Below are 19,657 nucleotides of genomic sequence, written 5' to 3' on the forward strand. Positions count from 1 at the left end.
CCAAGTCATGATAATAGCAAATAAGTTTCAGTCAAATACGCGGTAAAATTATCAATCGGAACGGACCAATTCACAATCCCCAATAGTGCACGACCCCACGCTCGTCATCAAGTGTGTGTCTCACCTCAATATAGCACTTCGATGTACAAATCCGGGGTTTCAAACCCTCAGGACATCATTTACAATTATTAGTCACCTCGAACCGGCTAAATCTCTATCTCGCGATGCCCTTGCCCCTCAAATCGGCCTTCGCGCGCATCGAGTCTAACCAAAATCAGAACGAATACGTCACAATATGCTAAGGGAACAAAGCCCAAGCGAAAATAATCGAAAAATACCAAAGATTCCAAAATTAGCAAACCCGAGCCCAGGGCCCACTTCTTGAAACTAAGAAATTTTCACATCATTAGATTCCTCGTCTCCCCACGAGTTCATACATATCAAAAACATAAGAATCGAAGTTCAAATGGACTCTCAAATCCTCAATTTAATCTCTCTTAAACTCAAGCCCTAAACCTCCATTTTTAGTCCTTTAATTCCTTAAATTTCAGTCTTAATCCATGAAATATTACCATAGAAGGATGAAATATATACCTTCTGCCCAGGCTTTTCCGCATCTGCGATCCAAAACCCGCTTCTGCGGTCTAACTATCCGCTTATGCGGAAATTCATTTAACAGCCAAAATCGCATATGCGACTCCACAGGTGCGGTTCCCCTACCGCATCTGCAGTTATCGACCAACCCTCTCCAATCCACTTCTGCGGCTCCCTTTCCGCACGTGCGGCACTGCACCTGCGGTCCCTGAATCGCACGTGTGGTCCCCGAACCGCAGGTGCGAAAACACCAGAAGCAGCAATATTAGCTGCTGCATCCAAGCTCCAAATTCTCCGATAACCACCCGAAATGATCTCGAGGCCCCCGAGACCTCAACCAAAAGCACAAACATAACCCGATACCTTATTCAAACTTGTTCCAATCATCAAAACACCTCAAACAACATCAAATCTACCAAATCACATCGAATTCAAGCCTAAGTTTCTAAAATCTTTTGAAAAACGTATTTGATAAAAAAAACCAACCAAACCACGTCTGAATGACCTGAAATTTTGTACACACATCCCAAATGACACAACGAATCTACTAAAACTCTCGGAGTTCCATTCCAACCCGTATATCAAAATCTCATCTATCAACCGGAAATCGCCAAAATATCAACTTCGCCAATTCAAGCCTAATTCTACTCCGAACCTCTAAAACGAATTTTGATCACGCTCCTAAGCCATAAATCACCTCCCAAAGCTATCCGAACCATCGGAACTCACATCTGAGCTGTCTAACACATAAGTCAACATCCGGTTGACTTTTTCAACTTAAACCTTCTTAAAAGAGACTGGGTGTCTCATTTCTTACCAAATCCTCTCCGAACTCAAATTGATCAATCCGATCGCATAAAACATGGATAATGAAGCATAAAAAAGCAGAAATGGGAGAAATGGAGCGGTAATCATGAGACGACTGGTCGAGTCGTCACAAAAATATGGATGCCTGACCGTGGGTGTTCCTCAGAAATAGTATCTCTTCAGGTGAACGGAATTCCAATGCGAAGGTAATATCTTGCCATCTATCGTTTCCAGCTCGTATGCTCCTTTTCCTGCAATACTATGAATCCTGTAGGGTCCTTCCCAGGTTGGACTCAATTTTCCCGCATTGGCTGCCTTCGTAGATTGAAAAACCTTTTTGAGCACGAAGTCCCCAATCTTGAAGAATCTTATGCATGCTTTCCGATTGTTGTAGCGTTCTATGACCTGCTTTTGTGCTGCCATTCTTAGTAGTGCAACTTCTCTTTTTCCTTTAAGTAGATAAAGATTTATGCGCATTTCTTCGCCATTAGACTCTTCTGACGTTTGTGTAAACCTTGTGTTTGGCTCTCCTATCTCAACTGGAATTAAAGCTTCAGCTCCATAAATCAATAAAAATGGCGTTTCTCTCGTACTTGTTTTTGTTGTTGTGCGGTATGCCCATAAAACACCAGGTAACAATTCTGGCCAATTTCCTTTGGATTCCTCCAAACGCTTCTTTAAATTGTTGATAATGACTTTGCCTGTTGACTCAGCTTGTCCATTACCCCTCAGATGATAAGGTGTGGATGTAATCCTTTTGATCTTCCAACTTTGAAAAAACTTTGTAATTTGTGCACCTAATAAATTGAGGGCCATTATCACACACGATTTCCTTTGGCACTCCGAATCGACATATGATATTTCACCAAATGAAATCTCTAACTTCTTTTTCTCGCACTTGTTTGAATGCTCCTACTTCCACCAATTTAGTAAAATAGTCAATAAGTACAAGCAAGAATTTTACCTATCCTTTTGCTTGTGGTAGTGGACCCATGATATCCATCCCCCATTTCATAAATGGCCACGATGCAATGATCGGATGTAACAACTACGCAGGTCTATGCATGTTATTACCGTATCTTTGGCACTTATCGCATTTAGCCACAAAAGTTTCCGCTTCTTCTTCCAATTTAGGCCAGTAATAACCTGCCCTAATCATGGGTCTTACCAGTGAACTTCCTCCGGCGTGATTTTCACAATGCCCCTCGTGTATTTCTCTCATTACATATTCTATCTGTGAAGGCCCGAGGCACCTTGCTAAGGGACCACCGAACATTTTTCGATAAAGATTGCTTGCTTTAAACAATATCGAACAACCTTTTTCTGAAGCACGTGAGCTTTATTCTTGTCTTCAGGGACGGTTCCATGCTGCAAAAAAGTAACAATCTCGTTCCTCCAATCTCAGGTTAAGTTATTGAAATTTACCTCATTTTTGTCTAGATCTAGCACTGAATGAAACAGATGAATTACAGAAGCATTTTCATTGCTTTCCACGTATGCTACAGATGCGAGATTGGCTAGGGCGTCCGCCTCGACATTTTCATCTCTAGATATTTGCATAACATTCCAGGTTTGGAATTGTCTGATCAGATCCCGTACCTTTTCTAAGTACTGCTGCATTCGTGCTTCCCTAGCCATATAAGTCCCCAACATTTGATTAACTACGAGTTGTGAATCGCTTTTGATCACAATTTGATTAATGCCGAGTTCTCGTGCTAGTTCTAAACCTGCAATCACAACTTCATACTCTGCCTCAATGTTAGTTATAGAATGACATTTAATGACTTGTCGAATGGTTTCACCCGTAGGTGGTACCAAAATAATTCCCAAGTCTGCACCCTTCACATTAGATGAACCATCAGTAAATAAGGTCCAAATTCCTGGATTAGATCCGTTGAACACTTGTAATTCTTTTTCTGCTTCCAATTGCATTCCTTGGATAAAATCAGCCACAAAATCTGCTAACACTTGAGATTTTATCGCGGTTCTAGGCTGGTATGCGATGTAATGTTTAGCCCATTTGGCTAACCTACCTGACAACTCATGCTTATGTAATATAATGCGTAATGGATAAGCAGTTACTATATCGATAGGATGACATTGAAAATAAGGCCTTAATTTTCTAGATACCATGATTAATGCAAGTGCTAGATTTTCTAACTGAGGAAACCGCATCTCCATATCTAATAAAGATTTGCTGACATAATAGATCAGAGATTTTTTACCTTGGTCTTCACGGACTAAACCAACACTTACCGCTACTTCTGAGACAGCAAGGTAAATGTACAATCTTTCCCCAGCCTTTGGTTTTGCGAGTAATGGCGGATTAGGCAGGTATGTCTTCAAATTTTTGAGTGCCTGCTGACATTCCTCAGTCCATTCGAACTGATTTTGCTTTTTAAGAGCTGAAAAGAACTTAAAGCACTTTTCTGATGATTTAGAAATGAATCTCCCCAATGCTGCAATTCTTCCTATCAACCGCTGCACTTCTTTTGTACTTGTAAGCATGTCAGAAATTTCTTCAATGGCCTTAATCTTTGCGGGATTCACTTCAATACCACGGTTAGAAATAAGAAAACCCAAAAACTTACCTCATGCAACACCGAATGCACATTTCTCTGGATTTAATTTCATATTGAATTCTCACAAGATCTGAACATATCAGACAAGTGCGATATATGATCCCCTGAATGTTGAGTTTTAACGAGCATGTAATCTATGTAGACCTCCATTGTTCTTCCCAAATGATCTTGGAACATTTTGGTCACTAGTCTTTGATATGTTGTACCAGCATTTTTGAAACCAAAAGGCATTACTTTATAACAGTAAAACCCCTGTCTGTTATAAATGAATTTTTTTCTTCATCTATTTGATCCATTTTGATTTGATTATATCCTGAATACGCATCTAAAAAGCTTAACAATTCATGTCCTGCAGTAGCATCAATTAGTTGATCTATATCGTGTAATAGAAAAGAATCTTTAGGACAAGTTTTGTTAAGGTCTGTGTAATCTACACAAAAAGTGGAATTTCAGTCAAAGCTTTAATTTAGAAGAACTCGGGTTACTGATAATTAAAACTGAATAAACGAAAGTGATTTTGCTAATAATAAGATAGACAGAAGAAAATAAAGTAAGCCAGTATATTCAGATGATCTTTCGTGTCCTTATAAATGATCCATTCTTTCCTTTTTTTAGCTATCTTAAAGATATACATTTTGCCTTTGTTATAATTGGGCCATTATAGATAATTAAAAGCATTAAATGCTACGTTACATAATTATTGTAATTTAATACAGATTCTATAAAGTTTTTAGTATTTACTGCTTATTAAATACTGTATCTATACTCTCTTATGTTGTTAGATTCATTCTTCTTGATTTTTGAGTATAAATAGGTACGAGCATTTAGTCTTTTGAATAGCTGCTCGTGCCTCTACTTGTACCTTCTGATCTTATCTATTGCAACTCGTGCCTCTTTGTCGATCATCACTCTTTGACCAGCCTTCGTGTCATGACACGTCATCTTCCAATCACTTCAATATGTAAACTCAATTTTCCCAATACTGATAGTCCCCCCACTTACCATTTATTCATCAATTGAATATTTGGGAACTGGATTTTATTAAAGCGAGAATGTTGTCGCTATTAATGCTACCGTAAAATCGACGCTTCATTTGTCACTTCCATTTAATGCTTATCACACGTGGCACCCTTTTATTGGCTCTGCAACTTTGCAGCACTTTTTAGGATTTTTTGACGGCTTCACTAATCACGAAGCGACAGTTCTCATTATGACCTTTCCATTATTGCACCTTTTCCTTTGACAGTTGCTTCCAAGTATAAACATAGTTTTCGTCTTTATCCTTATCACATAAAGTTCTCTAAATATTCAATTCTTGAATTTTTATTTGCTTCCTCCTCGTACTATTATGTCTTCACCAAACTCTAACCTAGAAGAGTCCCCATAGTTGATAACTTCCCTCTTGCCCCTAGCAGCAGTAAAAGAGCAGGTAGACTTCGTAATTTAGGGTCTTCTTCTGTACGTGGTTCTTCTCTTCCTTCATCTAGTTCCAGTCCTTCCTTTAGAACCAGAGGTTCTTTCTCACAAAGATCTTCTTCCAGGGGTAAGGAACCCGCTGGACCTGTTTGTGAACCTACAGTAGAAGAAATAGTTCCTGCGGAACTATCTTTCTACAATGATAAGGAGTCCCTTAGGAATCAAGTATCCTCTTTAGATCGTGCTGATATCTATCCACTCAGATCACAGAGGGTCTGATTTCTTTAGTTCGTAAAAACTGTCATTGGAGTCATGACTTCCCTATCATAATTCCCAACGTGAATCAAAGAATCACCTCTTATTTAATTGGATTTTCCTTTGTTTATACATACCCTTTCATATTAGGATTCAAACCTGTTATTGATCCTGTTATTCTTGAATTCTGTCATTTTTTCGATGTTTGCTTAAGTCAAATTGGCCCTATAGTGTAGAGGGTTGTTGCCTGTTTGAGGCATTTGACAAACATGGCCGGTGTGCCTTTCACCTTTTCTCATTTAATTCACCTTTATTCTCCCAGACTTTTCCGCCAAGGTGTTTTTACTTTAGTAGCTCGGAGCAAAAGGGTTTTGGTTAGTCCAGAGGATGACAGAGACGTGGCTAGTACGCCAGGTTTGTTACTGCCCACATAGTTGGTTTAGTGGGTGATGAAAATGTCCCCTTCCCCGAGAAGTGGAATTTTGCACGTGAGTTTTCTTTTTAATAACTTTCTCGTATATTATTATTCAATTTTGATGATCTCTATTCTCATTTTCCTTTTTCTTTTTAGCAATCACATGAATTGTTGAAGAAATTTCCAATTTCCATAGTTGGGTTGGAAGGTTACTGAATACAGCCCCAATGGAGGGTAGATATTGGATGCATCTTTCCCAATGATTTAGTTGGAAAGTAAAAACTCATGGTAAGAGTTTTTTTTTAAATCTTTATTGTTTTTTCCAGAACTTATTTTAATCCTTCTTTTTATCAGGATTTGCTGTTCGGGGGTTTAGTGCCGAGGCGGTCGTGGCTTCTCGTATTTCTTTGGAAAGTCTCATGGTAAGAGTTTTTTTTATTTAACTCTTTTTATTTTTCCCAGAACTTATTTTAATCCTTCTTTTTATCAGGATTTGTTGTTCGGGGGATTAGTGCTGAGGCAGTCATGGCTTCTTGTATTTCTTTGGAAAGAGTCCAAGAGATAATCATGGGTTCTTCATCAAAAAGGAAAGCGGCTAGTGACCAAGATTCTGAAGAAGAGGAAGATGTGGGTTTCTTGGTAAAAAGGCCACGAGCTCGTAGACGAATTATTTCTGATGATGAAGCATCCCCCCTCGTTCTATTCCTCTTACCGAGTTTATTGAAGCCCCGGTGATGATTTCTGATGATGAAGTCCCCGTTGCTGCTCATGATTCAGTTGAGCAACTTTTTAACCGCAGGTTTGATGGTGAAAATTTAGGTCCGATTTCTGATGAAGCACCTCTTGCTCTTTTTCTACTTTCGTTCCTGTGATTCCTCCTTTGACGATCATGGCTATTACCGTTCCTCCCCAGGCTATTATGACGGCTTTCACAGTTCCTCCCTCGACTACTCCTCCTTCAACTGCTCCTTACATAGAGGTTGGTTCTTCAAGTAGAGGTGATGTTATGAGGCGAGTTACCATTGAGAGAGCTAAGCTTGATAGCCATAGTTCTGTCACCTTGATGAATGATATAGTGCATGCTTCTTTAAAGGTATTCCTTTTTCAAGCTTTACTTTGTCATTTTTCTATCTTCAGGATTCTCATTTTTCCCCTCTCTTTTTTCTAGGTCAATCTAATTGGCACGGAGATGATGAAAAGGGTTACCCTCTCAGAGCAATTAGTGCGTGACTGCTAAGCGGAGGTGGATAATTGGAAGGAACGGTGTGAAAGTCTTCAGATCGATATGGAAACTTTAGAAGAAAGTAAAAGTACCTTAGAGCAGCACGTACAGGCTTTGACTTTAGAGTTGGCAGTTGAAAAAGCTTCTTCAAATCAAGCAAGTAAGGAAAAGGCTCATCTGGAAACCTCTTTTTCCGAGCAATTGTCCAAGGCAAGTGAAGAAATTAGAGAATTGAGAGCTCTCTTGAGTGAAAAAGAAGCATATGCTGGTGAACTCGTGCAAAATTTGACTCAAACTCAAGAAGACCTCCAGGTATCTTCTCATAAGGTTTGCTCTTTAGAGAGTTCCCACGCTTCTCTTCAAAGTTCTTATGAATCCGCCTTGGCTAAAAATGAAAAGTTAAGAAATGAAATTGTTGACTAGGAAAGAGATTACGAGATCCTTGAAGATAAAACTGCCATTGAAGTGAGTTGGGCATTTTTAAATTCTCACCATGATACCCTCGTTGAAGTTAGCCAGGAGAATTTTAACTTGGAATCTGAGTTAGCTATGATCAATGAGACTATTGAGAATACTCAGCAGAACCAAGATTTTTCTTCTCCCGTGGCTGAAGTTTCTGAAAATGTTGAAGATAATACGGGTATCCCCACTCCTTCAAGTCAAGTTGATCCCGTTGCTGTTGATGACCTTGCTTCAGTCCCTTCATCTTCTTAGTGAAAAGTTGATGTTGTTTGAATTCCTTTGTTGTTGTTTTTTTCTCTTTTTGGTGGTGTGTGATTGTGACCCTTGATCTTTTTAAGGGTTTGTTGAAAACGTTAAGTCCCCAGTCCTTTTATGGGGCACTTTGTATAAACAACTTTTGGTTTATGACTAAGTTCATACTTAGTCTAAACTCTTTAATATTAAGAAGTTCCCGCCGCTGTTTGAACTTCTGTTTTGTTTATTCTTGCCTTTATTTTTAAGGACTTACTGAATAACTTGCATTTTTATTCTTCAAAAATGCTTCTGTTAACTTCATGAATACTTGAACTAATCATGAATTTTATAAAAGAGGGCCCTTTTTTATTTGACACTTAATGAAGAAGACGTCTTAACTTCATAATGGTGTTAATATACGATAAAAGAAATAGGAATACATATGTTTTTTGGAATAACTTCGACAAGTTTTTATTTGAACTTTGTCAAGTTTTAAATAACACTTTACATGTATTTGAATTACTTCTATAACTTTCTCGCAACTATTTTCCTTATAACAGATTTCAAAAAAGAAAATGAATACAAGGTTTTTACTTATAACCCGTTTCAGTACATTGCCTTTACCCTAACTATGATAAGGTTCTTCTTTGGCTTTAGCTCGTGACTTTGCTCTCACTCAATGAGCAAACTTCTCAGGCTTGAACTTTGATTATTTTCCAAACTTCTTTGCCTTCTTTATACACATATATTATATAATCCCCCAAGTGTTTGAGTGTTGAATTATGAAGTCTCGAGCACTTGATTGTTCCTCTCATTTGGTCCTTTTCTTGAAAAGGAAAAACACACGGGACTTGGAGGTGCAATTATAGATGAAGACTGCTTAACCCGTTTAAATTTCTATCAGAATAGTTGTAACCCGAGACCAAAAATTTTAATTTATTCCACGTGCCTTGCAGGTCGTGATTCATCATTTAATACGGGCTAGCTTTTTTTCCTATCATCTAAAATCGTTAGTAAAATTTTAACAATTCAAAAATAAAATTTTAAAATATAGATACCTGACCGTGGGTATTCCTTAGAAATAGTATCTCTTTAGGTGAACGGCATTCCAGTGCGAAGGTAATATCTTGCCATCTATTTTCCCGTATTGGCTGCCTTCGTAGATTGAAAAAACCTTTTGAGCACGAAGTCCCCAATCTTGAAGAATCTTAGGCGTGCTTTCCGATTGTAGTAGCGTTCTATGACCTGCTTTTGTGCTGCCATTCTTATTATTGCAGCTTCTTTTTTTCCTTCAAGTAGATCAAGATTTATTCGCATTTCTTCTCCATTAGACTCTTCTGACGCTTGTGTAAACCTTGTGCTTGGCTCTCCTATCTCAACTGGAATTAAAACTTCAGCTCCATAAACTAATGAAAATGGTGTTTCTCTCGTACTTATTTTTGTTGTTGTGCGGTATGCCCATAAAACACCAGGTAACAATTCTGGCCAATTACCTTTGGATTCCTCCAAACGCTTCTTTAAATTATTGATAATGACTTTGTTTGTTAACTCGGCTTGTCCATTACCCACCGGATGATAAGTTGTGGATGTAATCCTTTTGATTTACCAACTTTGAAAAAACCCTGTAATTTGTGTGCCTATAAATTGAGGGTCATTATCACACACGATTTCATTTGGCACACCGAATCGACATATGATATTTCGCCAAATGAAATCTCTAACTTCTTTTTTCGCACCTGTTTGAATGCTCCTGCTTCCACCCATTTAGTAAAATAGTCAGTAAGTACAAGCAATAATTTTACTTGTCCTTTTGCTTGTGGTAGTAGACCCACGATATCCATCCCTATTTCAAAAATGGCCACGATGCAATGACCGGATATAACAACTTCGCATGTCTATGCATGTTATTACCGTATTTTTGGCACTTATCACATTTAGCCACAAAAGTTTCCGCTTCTTCTTCCAATTTAGGCCAGTAATAACCTGCCCTAATCATGGTTCTTACCAGTGATCTTCCTCCGACGTGATTTTCACAATGCCCCTCGTGTATTTCTCTCATTACATATTCTATCTGTGAAGGCCCGAGGCACCTTGCTAAGGGACCACCGAACATTTTTCGATAAAGATTGCCTTGCTTTAAACAATATCGAACAACCTTTTTCTGAAGCACGTGAGCTTTATTCTTGTCTTCAGGGACGATTCCATGCTGCAAAAAAGTAACAGTCTCGTTCCTCCAATCTCAGGTTAAGTTATTGAAATTTACTTCATTTTTGTCTAGATCCAGCACTGAATGAAACAGATGAATTACGGAAGCATTTTCATTGCTTGCTACGTATGCTACAGATGCGAGATTGGCTAGGGCGTTCGCCTCGACATTTCATCTCTTGATATTTGCATAACTTTCCAGGTTTAGAATTGTCTGATCAGATCCCGTACCTTTTCTAAGTACCACTACATCTATGCTTCCCTGGCCGTATAAGTCCCCAGCATTTGATTAACTACGAGATGCGAATCGCTTTTAATCACAATTTGATTAATGTCGAGTTCTCGTGCAAGTTCTAAACCTGCAATCACAACTTCATACTCTGCCTCATTGTTAGTTATAGAATGACATCTAATGGCTTGTCGAATGGTTTCACCCGTAGGTGGTACCAAAACAATTCCCAAGCCCGCACCCTTCACATTAGATGAACCATCAGCAAATAAGGTCCAAATTCCTGGATTAGATCTGTTGAACACTTGTAATTCTTTTTCTGCTTCCAATTGCATTCCTTAGCTAAAATTAGCCACAAAATCTGCTAACACTTGAGATTTTATCGCGGTTCTAGGCTGGTATGCGATGTCATATTCACTTAATTCTATAGCCCATTTAGCTAACCTACCTGACAACTCATGCTTATGTAATATATTGCATAATGGATAAGCAGCTACTACATCGATAAGATGACATTGAAAATAAGGACTTAATTTTCTAAATGTCATGATTAATGCAAGTGCTAGCTTTTCTAACTAAGGATACCGCGTCTCCGTATCTAATAAAGATTTGTTGACATAATAGATCGGAGATTGTTTACCTTGGTCTTCACGGACTAAAACAGCACTTACCGCTACTTCTGAAACAGCAAGGTAGATGAGCAATCTTTCCCCAGCCTTTGGTTTTGCGAGTAATGGCGGATTAGGCAGGTATGTCTTCAAATTTTTGAGTGCCTGCTGACATTCCTCAGTCCATTCGAAATGATTTTGCTTTTTAAGAGCTGAAAAGAACTTAAAGCACTTTTCTGAGGATTTAGAAATGAATCTCCCCAAGGCTGCAATTCTTCCTATCAACCTCTGCACTTCTTTTTTACTTGTAAACATGTCAGGAATTTCTTCAATGGCCTTAATCTGTGCGGGCTTCACTTAAATACCACGGTTAGAAACAAGAAAACTCAAAAACTTACCTGATGCAACACCGAATGCACATTTCTCTGGATTTAATTTCATATTGAATTCTCGCAAGATCTGAAACGTATCAGACAAGTGCGATATATGATCCCATGAATGTTGAGTTTTAACTAGCATGTCATTTATGTAGACCTCCATTGTTCTTCCCAAATGTTCTTGGAATATTTTGGTCACTAGTCTTTGATATGTTGCACCAACATTTTTGAGACCAAAAGGCATTACTTTATAACAATAAGTCCCCCTGTCTATTATAAATGAAGTTTTTTCTTCATCTATTGGATCCACTTTGATCTGATTGTATCCTGAATACGCATCTAAAAAGCTTAACAATTCATGTCCTGCAGTAGCATCAATTAGTTGATCTATATGTGGCAATGGAAAAGAATCTTTAGGACAAGCTTTGTTAAGGTCTGTGTAATCTACACAAACTCGCCACTTACCATTCTTCTTTGGTACCACAATAGTATTGGCTAACCAACTAGGATACTTTACCTCACGGATAGAGCAAATCTTTAGTAATTTTTGAACCTCATCTTGAATTACCTGATTTTTGAAAGTTTCTTGCTTTCTCTTCTTTTGTTTGACAGGGGGATATGATGGGTCTTCATTTAATTTGTGAGTCATTACCTCCGGTGGTATTTCTGTCATATCAGAGTGGGACCAAGCAAAATAATCCACGTTAGTTTTTAAAATTCAATCAACTTACCTTTCGTGTCTTGGCTTAGATTGGCCCCTATGTAGACTTTCCTTTCAGGCCATTGTGAAATAATATTACAGCTTCCAGTTCTTCAATCGTTGTTTTGATATTTTCATTTTCCTCTGGTTCTTGAATGACATCTGGCCTTAAGTCCACGTCTGTTCGTCCTTGTTCAGTTGAGGTTTGTGTTGTGGTACCCTCAACTGGATTCTGTAATTGCTATTTTTCTTCGTTTCGCATACTTGAATCTGCTACAGAGTTGATGCTCCTGGATGTATGTTGATCCCCACAGATTTGACATATTCCCCATGGTGATGAAAATTTAATAACTTGGTGCAAAGTTGACAGAGCGGCATCCATCTCGTGGATCCATGGTCTCCCAAGGATTATATTGTAAGCCACCTCCATATCTACCACCTGAAACTTTGTATCCTTCACAACTCCTTTTGCGAATGTTGTAAGTATTACCTCCCCTTTTGTCACTACGCTGGAATTGTCAAATCCAGAAAAAGTATGCGCCTTTGGTATTAATTTATCTTCGGCTTGCATCTCACGTAGTACTCTTAGCAAAATAATGTTCACGACTACATGGGTCAATCAAAACTCGTTTCACATTAATATCATGTACAAGTAGAGATATTACGAGTGCATCGTTATGTGGGGATAATACGCCATCTACATCTGCATCATCAAATGTAATGCTTTCTTCCTTTAAGACATGTCGCACCCGCTTCCCGTGGGTAATTATGACTTTGGAAATTTTATTGGCTACTGTGTACGTCATACCATTGATGTCTTCACCTCCACTTATCACATTAACAGTCCTTTTAGGAGAAGGTGGTTTTGGGGGCTCCTGCCTATTCTTCATATATGATTGCTTACCTCTCTCACTGAATAATTCAGTGAGATACCCTTGCTTTAATAGATGATCAACTTCACCTTGCAGCAACCTACAGTCTACTGTTTTATGCCCGTGATCGTTGTGAAATTCGCACCAGTGATCAGGGTTGCGCCTGTTTGGATTCGATCTCATTTCTTTTGGCCACCATACCTTATCACCCATGCTTCTTAAAACAGCTATAAGCTCGAAAGTGCTTACATTAAAATTATAACCATTAAACCTTGTTTTCAAATTTCTATCATCATCCCGTGACTCTCACGCGTTTCGATCTTTCCCAAATCTTGAATAACGAGCCCGACTCTCTATTCCTCGACCTATGATCGTACCTTGGATTGTCCTGTTTCGACCGTGAATCTTTTCCTACGGGACCCATATATGGTTCGTACCTATTTTTACTAGATCTTTTTTCGGTTTCCGCCCGTCTCGAACTCACCTTTTCTTCTTTTGAGATCATGAGATAATACCCTCTTCTATACTTAGCTTCGTGTTGTACCTGTTGTAAACGTCATTCCACGTTGGGAATTCACGAAGACTTTCCTTGAGTCGCCTCGTGGCTTCAGAGCTTTTTTCATTCAAATTACTAGTGAAGGCTATAACTGCCCAACTGTCAGGTACGCGGTAATGTCATTCTTTCACGTTGGAACCTATCCACAAACTCTCTAAGCAATTTTGAGTCCCCTTGTTTGATTCTGAAAATATCTTCCATACTTTTTTCGACTTTTTGAGCTCCCGAGTGGGCTTTGATAAATAAATCTACAAGCTCAACAAAAGAATTTATGCAATTTTCAGGTAAAAGAGAATACCATATTAAGGCTCCCTTAGTGAGTGTTTCACCGAATTTTTTGACCAACACTGATTCAATTTCTTGTTTGGTTAAGTCGTTGCCTTTTATGCCTGTTGTGAATGCAGTCACGTGGTCTCGTGGATCAGTTGTTCCATCGTATTTTGGAATATCGGGCATTTTGAATTTCTTTGTAATTGGGAGGGGAACAGCAATTGGCTTCCAAGGTTGTTGTGAATATTTATCCATATCTATCCCTTTGATTACGGGCAGTACTCCAGGTATTTGTTCTATGCGGTCACTTTGCTCCTTGAGCTGTTTCTACAATGTTAGTACTAAATTATGTAAATCAGAATTGACTAAGTTACCTGGTCCTCTTTCTCGTGACTCGCTGGGGATTCCACCACTACCTGAATTAGCAAGCCCAGAACGAGGGTTCTCCAAAGTGTTATTATTTGGAGTGGGTGTTGGTGGTACAACGGGTAATTGGCTGACAAAGGCCTCAAGAGCTTTATTGACCTGTTGAACGATTAGCTTTTGCAAAGCTTCATTGATAGCTTCATCATTTTTCGAATTGAGCATTTCCATTTGTATGAGATACATCAGGAGTGCCTTCTCGAGATTGTCGAGGTGAGCTTTGTGGAGAAGGGATCGGGATGTGATCATCTTGTGGATTCTCCTAGAGTTGTTGGTTTCCTTGGGTGTTGTCATTGATGTTCGACATAGTTGATGCAACAAAAAAGGTTAGGCTAAGAAAGAGTAGATTATCAGATTCCCGGTAATGGAACTAATTTGTTTAACCAAAAAGTGGAATTTCAGTCAAAGCTTTAATTTAGAAGAACTCGGGTTACTGATAATCAAAACTGAATAAAGGAAAGTGATTTTGCTAACAATAAGATAGACAGAAGAAAACAAAGTAAACCAGTATATTTAGATGATCTTTCGTGTTCTTACAAATGATCCATTCTTTCGTTTTTATAGCTATCTTAAAGATATACGTTTTGCCTTTGTTATAATTGGGCCATTATAGATAATTAAAGGCATTAAATGCTACGTTACATAATCATTGTAATTTAATACAAATTCTATAACGTTTTTAGTATTTACTGCTTATTAAATACTGTATTTGTACTCTCTTATGCTGTCAGATTCATTCTCCTTGATTTTTGAGTATAAATAGGTACGAGCGTTGAGTCTTTTGAATAGCTGCTTGTGCCTCTACTTGTACCTTCTGCTCGTATCTATTGCAACTCGTGCCTCTTTGCCAACCATCACTCTTTGACCGGCCTTCGTGTCATGACACGTCATCTTCCAATCACTTCAATATGTAAACTCAATTTTCCCAATACAAGTTAATCAACAGAAAAAGGTGTGGAAAACGAGTTTTGGAGCTTAAGAAAGGTTTAGCTACCTTTTTTTACTTATTGCAATAGAGCCCAAACAACAACTTAATAAACGTCTAAACTGATTTTACAAACTCAGCTTAGGGAAAACTTCAAACAAAAGCCAACAACTTTTTCATAATCAAGAGAACTAGTACTTCTCTTCATTGATATGAAAATTAAAAATAAAGCTGTTTCATAACCTGGAGGGCATGTCAGGATCAACTGATAATTACATGAACAATCTTCATTTTGTACACTCCCACTTACACAAATGGCAAAATCTGCCCGACTTTTCACAAGGCATTGTTGCATAAACTATGATCCATCACATTGTTAGATGCCAGACATGCAGACTGCAGCATTTGGCATCTAAATAAGAGAAGATTAGACCATGTAATGTACTAAAGGAAAATAGAAAAGACGAATAAAGTTTCCTCTATCGGTGCTAGGTGACACAAACTGTATCTATGGTGATATCTTTGCATCTGGTATGTACTTGGCCTCACGTGTGCACTCACTACAGACACTTGCAACAATTTGAGACCCTCTTGGCCGCTTCTGCGGATCCGCACCTGCAGCCAAAACCTCGCAGGTGTGGTTACACTAGATGACAGCTGCTCACTACAAGAAATAAGCCTAATTGTGGAGGTTTATTTGTGGGGATCATAAGAACCCCCACTGTAAAATCATTCTATGGCGTTTCTTTTAATTGCCGCTGTATAATTCTTTTTGTGGCGGTCTTATTGTAGAGGTTTTTTTATAACCTTCACAAATTGCAGCATACTGTGAAGGTTCATAAAATACTACAATTTAATATAATTTGTGGCAGTTATAACCTCCACAATTTAAGGTGTCAACCAAAAATCTGAACTTCGAATCTTTTTATCTATATGTAATAGGAGAAGCAAATCATTATAATGATGCCAAGTGTCACAATAAAAATTTAACAATTGTCAAATTTTAGGACAAAATTAGTTAAGTTGGTTAATAATTAGTTACTCTTTTTGAATTTAAATTTAAAATAAATAAATATCTATATATATTTTTTAAGAACTATTAAAAAAAGAAAAAATATATATATCTATAACTTCAATGTAGAGATATAGTAAATGATAAGGCTAATTTGTTTTTTGGAGATGAAAAAGTTTTTTGAATAATAATTCATATGGTCATGCTATATGCTATATGAATAATATAAAACTAAAGACAAAAACATAAAAAATAATTTCAAGAAATAAATAAAATAGACAAAGATATAATTTAACTTCTTATATAGTAATCTTAATATAAAAATTAAACTTTCATATTTATTCAAACACGAAGAAGAATCTAATTTAATTTCTTATTGAAAATAATATAAATATAATTATTACAATTATTAGTAGATTTATGACATATATTAAAAGAAGTTCTCTATTTAACATTTGAACTAATTCAATACCATCTATTTAAAAAAATAATACAATAATATTCGTGTTATAGATAAACACTAAATGAAATATTGTAGAGCAAAAATTAATGTATAAAAAGGAGAATATATATAATGTGTCTATCCACGTTATTTGACAAAATTAAGTAAATAAATAATACTCGAAAATATCATTGATAAACTTAATTATCAAAATAATAATGAAAAAGTCATACAAGATAAAGTCAAGTTAAATTTCAAGAGTAATATAAAATTATATTTATTGTATTGTATTAAATTAGTAATTTATTAAAAATATATGGCAATTTAATAATATTAAGCAATAGATAATACAATTAGATAAGCAAGGGGGGAAAGGAAACAAAATATAAATGTGGGAAAATAAAAAATATATAAGACTTATAATTAGAATTATAATGACAAAACTCATACATATACACATAACTAAAATTATAATAAATAAAACGTTATAAAGGAAGAATACTAAAAAAAGGAATTTCAAGTGATAGCGTAAAAATGTATATACTAATTGAAATTCTCATGTGGAAAATTTTAGTTAATGAATATAACTCATAATTTCATAATGAAAAATACAAAAATATAAAGATATTATTATGATATTATGCATAAGATAAATATATATAAATAATAAAAGGCTTTTCCCTTTATACTTTTGATGAATTCAAAATTATAGTTTAGTAAAAAAAGAATATTACATTATTTAAATTTTTAGAAAACTACAAAATAAGAAAACTAATCAAATATTGCAGTAGAAAAGAATGTATGAAAAAAGGGGGATAAAGATAATTTTATGAAATTTATATTTTCAATTAATTAAAAAATATATAATATAATATAAATAAATAACACTCCAAAAAGTTATCGATAAATTTAGATAATTTAAGAATTTTGAACTGTATATAAGTTTAAAAAAATAAAAATATTTTTGGAGTAAGAAAATATATATCTAAGTTCTATTAAAAAAGAGTAGTATCAAATTATTAAGCCAATTGACAAGTTAATAAAAAGTTACATTAGTAAATGTATAGTACTAAGTACTTGCTAATTTAATAAAGAACAAACAATTTATTTGATTACTATATGATGCGTATCCTTTGATTTTGTATAGATTTTATTATATTTCTGCACACTATATTAAATAATAAAATAACAACTAATATCTATTAAAATAATATGATATATTAGATCATAATTTTATATAATTAATATTCTGTCAAATTATCTGCGCATCTCGCATGTTCTAACACTAGTATTTTAGATAGTGTGTCTAAGACACATTTTTTAAAGGTTGAGTATGTAAAAGGTTTGCCGTAAAAGAAAGTCGTGTAACAGGGATTTTGCTGTAAGGTTGATGGGTAAACTATGTGTTTTGCCATTATAATTAGATGTTAAAATAGAAAAAGTGCTATTGAATGTTACGTGATAGAAGGATGGCTATCAAAGTGAAAGATAAGTTTACATAACAAAACTGATAATGTTATATAGTAAAGAGCGTTATGGTAGAGAGCGTTGCACCGCTAACATTTAACATATCCACAAGACGAGTGTTGTAGATATACAAATGTTAATATGGATGTGTGGTTATAGAAGATTAAATAAAATAAAAAATTATCATATTTGCCATAGGTGCAAGTAACACATATTAAGAATAAAATGAGAGGTCACTTGAGATACTTGGTAATAACCTGTGTCAACCTAGAGATGTACCGGTCTATATGTGTGAAGGGAAAAAGTAAATTGCAAAATATATGGACATAAATTTCTTTTATTTTCATAATATTAGGGTTTTGAATTTCAAAATAATGTTAGTAATTAACAAATGTGTTACTACATTTTATCTAATCAAGGATATTTAGCAATTTGAATATTAAATGGATTATTTTTATAACTTTATTTGAATTTGTTCAATTATGTTTAAGTATGTTTTATTATTAAATTAGTTCAATGTGATGATCCAAAATGTCATCTTATGTTTTAGAACTCGATTTCGTGTTCTGAGTCCTTCAAAACCTCCTTTTATTCCTTCTCGATTTGCATGCGCAGTCTGGGCGTGTTTCCGAAAAGCTTTTATGTTGAAAGCTGATAAAAATAATAATTTTTGCCTTTCAAAGTTGATTTAGTTGGCTTAGGTCAATGTTTTGAGTAAACGGACTCAGACTCGTATTTTAAAAGTGTCGGTGGGTCTGTATCAAAATATGGAATCTGGGCGTATGCCCGGAATCAAATTCCAAAGTCCCTAGTCTCATACTGCATAATCTTTATGAGTAGTATTACTTGTGTAAAATCTCATTGTGCATAATCTTTCTAAATGTTTTGATTTGATGTTGAGCTTTGTGAAGAGTCATGTGATTTGAATTGTGTAAATATTGTTCTTGCTGAGTAAATGAGATTGATATGGAGAGATCAGGTTGCGCGCCGCAACAGATGTTATAAGAGTGGAATGTGATGAGATAAGGGTGAAGTGTGATTATTGTGATACGGTAGGATCGGGTTGCGCGCCGCAACGGGTGTTATAAGGGTGGATTGTATTGAGATAAGGGTGAACTATGATTGTGATTATTATGATATGGTGGGATTGGGTTGCACGCCGCAACAATCTTTATGCTTATGTTTTTCTTTGACTGTGTTAGCTGAACGGTAGTCTTAAACTGTTTTTAAGGATTGGTTATAGCTGAGCAATGGTGATATGTTTCGGGAACTGTATTCATTCATTGCAAGTTACTGCTTTATTTTATCATGTCATTCTTTATGATTTTCTTATACATTTTATGCAGGCTATATTGTAAATGCCCCGTCATAGCCTCGTCACTGCCTTATCGAGGTTAGGCTAGGTACTTACTGGTGCATGGGGTCGGTTGTACTGATATTGCACTCTGCATTTTATGTGTAGATTTTGGAGCAGGTAGTGGCTGATCAAGAGGTTGGTTGCAGACATTTACAACTAGGAGACCTAGGGGTGTTTAAAACCGAACCGAAATCGAAGCTTAATGGCTTATTGGTATCGGGTTAACG

The sequence above is a fragment of the Nicotiana sylvestris genome, chromosome 3 (assembly GCF_000393655.2).
Source record: "Nicotiana sylvestris chromosome 3, ASM39365v2, whole genome shotgun sequence".
Taxonomy (NCBI): domain Eukaryota; kingdom Viridiplantae; phylum Streptophyta; class Magnoliopsida; order Solanales; family Solanaceae; genus Nicotiana; species Nicotiana sylvestris.